This window comes from Plutella xylostella, chromosome 23 (genome assembly GCF_932276165.1).
Source record: "Plutella xylostella chromosome 23, ilPluXylo3.1, whole genome shotgun sequence".
NCBI lineage: Eukaryota > Metazoa > Arthropoda > Insecta > Lepidoptera > Plutellidae > Plutella > Plutella xylostella.
In genome coordinates, this window is record NC_064003.1 from 6003034 (window position 1) to 6010431 (window position 7398).

A 7398-nucleotide genomic window follows, 5' to 3' on the forward strand; every position below is an offset into this window, starting at 1 on the left:
AGCCTTACATATTGTTTTCTGTATGCATCATAAATTTTTGTCCTTTATGTAGGTACATTACAGGTGCAATGGCATCAATAACTTCACAAAATTTCCCCATGCACAATTAAATTAGAAATCGTTCGCAAGGTCAATAAAGCATACCTCGCCATCAGCCGCCGCCATAACTTCTCCCCGAGCGATTGAACCGCAAATCGTTTCCCAAGTCCTATACACGTCGTATCCATCACTGGCTTATGGCTGCTGAGTGTCTTATTCGTAATTTATGTTGGTATCGGCCTTGTTCCTGCCCGGCCGGGGTAGCGGCTCCCGCGGCGTGGCTGGTCAGGTGGACTGCGCTGATCGCAATAAATACCCGCTTATCGCCAATCGTTGGGGGATGATGGCCCAAGTCGATGCGTTTTTGTTTTCGATTGGGAGTTGAATTAGGGAGGTTTTGATTGGATGGTGAATATCAGTCGAATATAGCTACTCTACAACCAGTTTTTTTTAATGTTTGGACCACGATGGTCCTTTGAGGGCTAGGTCACACGTGCTGGTGTGTTACCAGACTGGGCTACTACTGTGAAGAGTAATGTAAATAAAAATTAAGCAAAGAAACACACTGTAGTACTAAATACTACTAAAGATTCAACTGAATATGAAATAACACAATAAATTAATACTACTGGTGGAACTTATTCATTGCTCCTTCACATTTTCAAGAAACGTTCGATAAAGGCCAGACCCGTGGTTCGTGTAGCGCTCCGATTTATTCATGCGGCCGGCCGATGCTTAACCCCTCGCGCATTCATCATCGCAACCCATAGCTCAGTCAATTAAATTAAACCGGACCACGCCGGTGATAGCGGCTCAGCACCAGATAACAGATATTCCCAACAGTTTAGTTATTTATGACCGTGTAATTTGTATTTGTATGATTGTTTCGATTTATTGTTGATTTATCAACAAATTGATGATCGTTTGATGTTCCCGCTGTGGATAAGATAGCTGCGGGTTTTGTGGCCGGAACCAGTTAAGAGTGATTGGAAATTAGGTATCTCTACTGCAGCTATAATTTTGTGTTCCTTTTAGCCACTAATTGATGTAAATTTATAAGTTCAATGCATGAAATGCATTATTAACCTTGAATGAAATCATTCTGGTTATGTGTCCCTACTGCTCACTGTTAATTATGTAAGGATGTTATGCAAATTTCTTAAGTGACACACAATTCAACACTTGACTCAGTCATAATAAATAGGTAACATAAGGTATTGTAGGTTTCGACTTCGATTTCTATAGGAAATAAGTATTACTCATCGTCATTAAGAATATGATATTACGACTTTTATGATTACCATGATAAATTTCTTGCGGTTTTCCCCAAAATACACAACTCCAGAATTTGATCTAACAGCCTGGTAGGTACTATCAATATTTTAATATATACCTACTTTTAAAGAAACCACTAACTACTATATAAATATCTAAAATATGTATTTTATCATTTTAACACCTGCTGCGTAGCTTAATATTCCTATTCGTGTTTTATTGAATGATTACTTCATGACCATAATATTTGCATTTGAAATGCATTACCCAAGATATATTGTGCACTCGATATGATTGTTCGCGCCATACAGTAATAGATACTAATCCCGAGGTGCACACTGTAGTTGATTGATTAGAGGCTCGCTGAGCATGATGTCACTCTCGAAGAGCCTAACGACATTAGTCATAAATCAGTATTCACTAATCCTGACAATTTAGTGGAAAATATTAAACTCTTTGGGAGCCGTAGGTTTATCATCAGCCAACATGTTTGCTTCTCTTTTTTCTAGCTAACACAAATGTATTTAGGTATATTTTTACCATCATGCATGCCATTTGTGTTCCTTACGCATTTTTATTTATAATCTTATATTCCCCATTTCAAAATTTTCATATACTTATATGACAGGGTTTACGGTCTATGTAGACAAACCAATATAAACTATTGTGCTACAAATCCGGATATCCCTCCACCACCACTAGCAAGGCCCCGGTTTTAACACGCTAAATGTTTTATAAATTCATCACAGCATTATCCTTTCGACACGGTAGCACTAATTGGATAAAACGCCCGAACGGAACAAAAAGTTGAAGAAACAAACACTTTAATAATACGAAGGGTTATAATGTAAAAGGGAAATGCATTTGAGATGTGAATTGGCCGCGCCGTGTGATTAGGAGGCGTGTGTTTGTGACAGCTGAGCCGTCCTGAGGGCACGTTCGGGTATAAACTGTTGCGTGTAGATGTACCTACTTCCTTGTTCATATGTTATCCTGGTACTTACTGTTGTCTAGTTTTTCAAAATGATATTCAATTTGGTATTATTCTTTTTGGTGAACAAAATGTAGGTTTACCTACATTCAAAATTATAATTACACAGTTTTTGGACATAGATAAAAATATTTATAGCTTTTGAAAACTTGGCATTCTACTAATGTTTAATTGCACACAACCAATATTCAAATAAGCTATAACGAAATTATGTCATCGTGTGCATAGTATCTACGGGTCTACCTGATATTATTAAAATAAAATAACTTTTAACACCACAGCCTTTGCCGAAACAAAATTTAAATATCATGACAGTTGATGGAGTGACACGTTCAAAGCTTACATGGCGCGTGAAATTAATTAATTTATATTTTATACCTACCTACTAAGTTCTTTTGTATTTTTCACAAAAATAACTTTTAATTAATTACTTGCTTCTTAAAATAAGACATGAATTTAAATTTACAAAAAATATTTAAAGATATAAATACAATATTTAGCCGAAACTATAAAGGTGGGTACTTACTGACCAACGTTACGTGGTGTAATGTAACATGTTACACAGCGAGCATTCGTGCAGTCAGTAGGTACGTAGTGTCACAGGGAAATTAGCGGGCAACGAGCTGATTTTAGAACCAACCGTTGCGTAACATGCTCGCTGGGAATGTTACATTACAGGCCGTAACGTTGGTCAGTGTCCACCTTAAGATATCAGAGCCAAGTGTAGTTTTGAGCGTCCTTCACTCACGGTGATTGATAGTTGACGTCCACGCGTCGTCTCACGATGGTATTTAACAAACAGTCGCTATGAACTCGGAACAGAGCCAGGGGGGCTACTGCGACTTTTCAAGAACCAGTGTTTCTCTTTGAATTTCGACTTCATAATTCTACTTAGACGTTAGATGTTTTCGTAGGCCTTGCCTCATGTTTTCTACTTAAATGGCATTCCGTTAACTGTACTTTAATTATAAAATAAATTTAATTAAAATATGACTTTTTAAGAAACATAGATTAAGTTCTGTGAAGTCCATATTCAGAGGGGCAGCAATTCCGACCCGCAAAAAACCACTGTTCCACAGGTATGTAAGTATCAATAAAATATTCTAGGGATAATCATAGTAGTAAATAAGTATTTTCCAGACTCGCATCACAATCTCACAATACTCCGCATTTCTTATATTATCTGAAACCGGAGTAGTCCCCCGCCGTGTGATGGATGCAGTAATGATATAAAGTAAACACGAAGAGGTTTTGACGCCTCCAGTCGCCGGAAGCTACACTTTGTTCATATCGATTATTCAAGATTTGTTGAAGTGAAAGCCTGAAATTAGTTTCAAGATTTTGAGTTATTTGGTCCATTGTTTACGAGTTGCGGTGGTTGAGCTATTAAATTAACTAAATTAAATTAACTATGATGAAATCACAGTTCATGAAATATATTACATAAAGTATAAATAATATTACTGTCGTAAAATTCATTTATTAAAGAAATGATAACAAACAGAAATGCACACTTAGAATCATCTGTCACATTCTCCATACAAAAGACATCAACGCGCGCACTAAGTGCGTAAGTACTTTTAGTCAAAAGTAAGCTTTTAGTACAAAACATATAAAGTCAAAGTCAAAGTCAAAAATTTTTATTCATCGTACAAATATAAAATTTTCTGATGAACGTCAATTTTTACAAATGCGGGATTTTTACAAATTTATAAATGCGGGATCATCGGGTCGGGTGTACATGAAATAATAAATTCATAATATGTGTGTGTCTAAGTATTTGTGGTAAGATTGCACGTTATGTAAAATGTATTAATTTAATACTTATACTAAATAATAACTACACTCACGGGCAATGAAGTTTTCAGTGAGAAAAGCACCAAGTTACTTACGTCGGCGTCTGCAATATTGAAGTACATTTAAAAGCTCGCCAGAATACTACCAACTATAAACGTAAAGATTTTGTTCAAATTTCCTTTTTTTTTAATAAGGCCATTAATTTGTTGTCATTTTGTAAGTGGAACTGTTTCTTTGGACGTGAGTGTATTTACAGTGGTTGAACATGTCCAACAGTTTAGTCTTTACATCGTAACAGTGACATACAAATATTACATTATAGCACATTTAATTAAATCTCGTCACCCTCTAAACGTAAGCGTCCATCTATCGGTATCGTACGTATCGTACCAAACGGATTTTCATAAATGTATGGAGAAACGGTGTCACATTCCGATAAAGTGGACGCACTTGTGTGAATTTCTAAACAAAGAACACTGAATACGATGTGTCCATTACATACGATGCTGAAAGGTGTACGCTTACCTTAAACTTTCATCGCACCCTTTCCTTCTTTTTTCTCCCGGCACGTAAAGGCCAAAGGGCAGTTCTTCTTTTTAACCTACATAACTTAGTCTCCATCAGTTGTGAAGAAAAAATCATGAGTTTTACAAATATTTATTTATTTATTTATATTTCAGCGTGCATTGTACTAAAAACACAACGGCTATGCATGTTTACAAAAATAGAAATTTATATTTTTGTATTTAAAATTACGTTACAGAGTGGTAAATCCGCGTGACAGAGGTGTATTTCATACGAATCTTGGCTGTCTCCCGCCACTTCATCCTGCGCATATTCGATAATGTTACAAAAAATATATATGACGACATAAAATATAAAAATTTATTTAAACTCCAGAAGATATTACCTATTTAGTAAAACAAAATATATATTTTTAAATGATTTCTGAAATATTTAAAAAAATTGTTGAAAATTTGTCTCTTACTACCTTATGTTTTAGTAGTTACATTCTGTCACGTAGGTTGCCATTTAAAATATTTGTTTGAGCCACTCGTCCTTATTGCCATCGATCAGAGTTTAAGGTCTCCTTTTCCCCTTGGTAAGATTTCCCCTTTGAGATCCAGACACCGCGTATCGGCCACCCGCAAAGCGTGACAGGAGGTGCGTGTGTTTATTCGGCGACAGCTTCGTCACGTAGGTAATTGATAAAATAAAATACAATTAAATTATTATTTTGTTATTTACTCATTGGTAATAACAAATACTTTGCAATCAACATGTGAATATTACACTTTATGTTACTGTTTAAATGCTAATCGACTTTGCAACACATTTTACCCCTCTGTCACACGACAAATCTGTCACATTCTTACGAAACACTCCAACCTGAGGAAATTCATCAAAGAAAAATTTAAGAGAAACTACACGTTTTGGTTAAAGTAAGAAGCGAAAGGAACGTCCAATACACTTGCGCTGCATTAATAAAAAGTTTCGTTAGTGAAAAAGGTAATTTCGTGCTATTGTTCTCAAGAACAGACGATGAATGTGGTAGACTGTTTAATATGGTGGAGAATGATTTATCGGATGTTTGATGATAACATTAAAGTCCTTCCAGCTTCTAAGGTAATTAAAAAAGGAAAGAGTATTTTTTTCAAGTTCTAAGAGCCACTGCAATATTTTCGAAATATGGCTGATTAAAACTTTAACAAATTACGTAATTTTTCATTATGTTACTTAAATTTTAGGTTGCCGAAAATATTATTTGTGCAAATAAACATTATTTTATGTACTTGGAACAAATTTGTCCTTTAAGTTCCTGAAATACGGATATTTCACTCTCCAGAGGTTCTCAAGTGTGATTTCATTAGTTATACTAATAATAAAGATATCTCCAGTAAATTTTTTGACAAACTTGAAACCATAACGATTTATATGTAAGTTACTAAATTATTATTTTTAAATAAAACTGTTTTATTCCAAAACGCTGCCGCATATTTAATAGAATAACAACTATGTCACATCGTTTACCACTCTGTAACGATTGGTGTCTCCTGGTAGTCAACTTATTTTTGGTCGTTTATATGTTATGTTATAAATAGTGCAACTGCGGAAAAATCATATTAAATTTAGTCATTGATGTTAACGTCTATGCTGTTAATTTTTGACTGTAATTAGTAGCGAAAAAATATTTATAGCAAAAACAAGCTTCATTTTAGCTGAAATTGTGACAGAGTGGTAATAACTACTTAATAAATATTTTGTTATTACTAAAAATCCATTCCTTCATATGTTTTCTAAAATGGTATTTTGTTTATTAACGTATCAAAAAAGTTTCATTTTTATCGACTAAGACTATTTTGTTAAAATAAAATAAAAGATTCTGTGACGAAGGTGTAATTTTCTTTGCCTTATCCACGTATCATGTTCTGAAAATCTTGAAAAAATACTTAAACTTCGCGGCCAACCACCTTTTTCGATAGAATAGAAATGTGGCTATCATAAAAATTATAAGAGTTCACCAAAAAGCTAAAGTTATTTTTTTCAAAATCGGGATAATTTTTTATCCATTATGTAGGTTAAAAAGAAGAACTGCCCCAAAACAAAAGCCACCACGGCCGGCCGGCGCCGCGCATTGTTCTCGACCATTCGTCGCACTTCACGCTATTCACATTCAAATTAACTGTCTGTGTACTAAATTAATTTGTCTTTTGTCTCTGCTCGCACCACGGGCGGCGCGCGCTGCTTTGGTACAGACAGCAAAAGAGATATGTGTGCCACTACAGCGAGGACAGGCTGATTTTAAGATCCATGGCTGGAAGATAGATCAAATAATAGTTTATTGATATATGGAAACAATCTCAATAAGTTCAGTATTGCTCATATCACGTATCACCCGTTAGCGCATCATAAAATTAAAGTGTTTGCTCTAGAGTGGCCCATGAAGCTCTTTTGCTAACTGTACGTACCGGATGTAAACAGTACTTTATGGCTACAGTGTAGGAAACTTCTTGGGTATGGCTGGTAAATAAGTACTCAGTAGAACCGTCAACTGTGGGCTCAACACCAATAACAGTCCCCAGTCCAAGATAGTAAAGGTCTACGCGAGACCATTGGAAATCATTAGCAGACATCGTCACTTCATAATAAAGATTTGTTTTACGTTTATAACATTATCCGTTACATAATTTTCTCATAGTTTTAGTGTATTTTTATTTCTAATCAAATATTAAAATACGTTTCCAGAGTGATTAAAACCTGGCCACAGTACAACTTTAATCTTCTATTCACTCCTC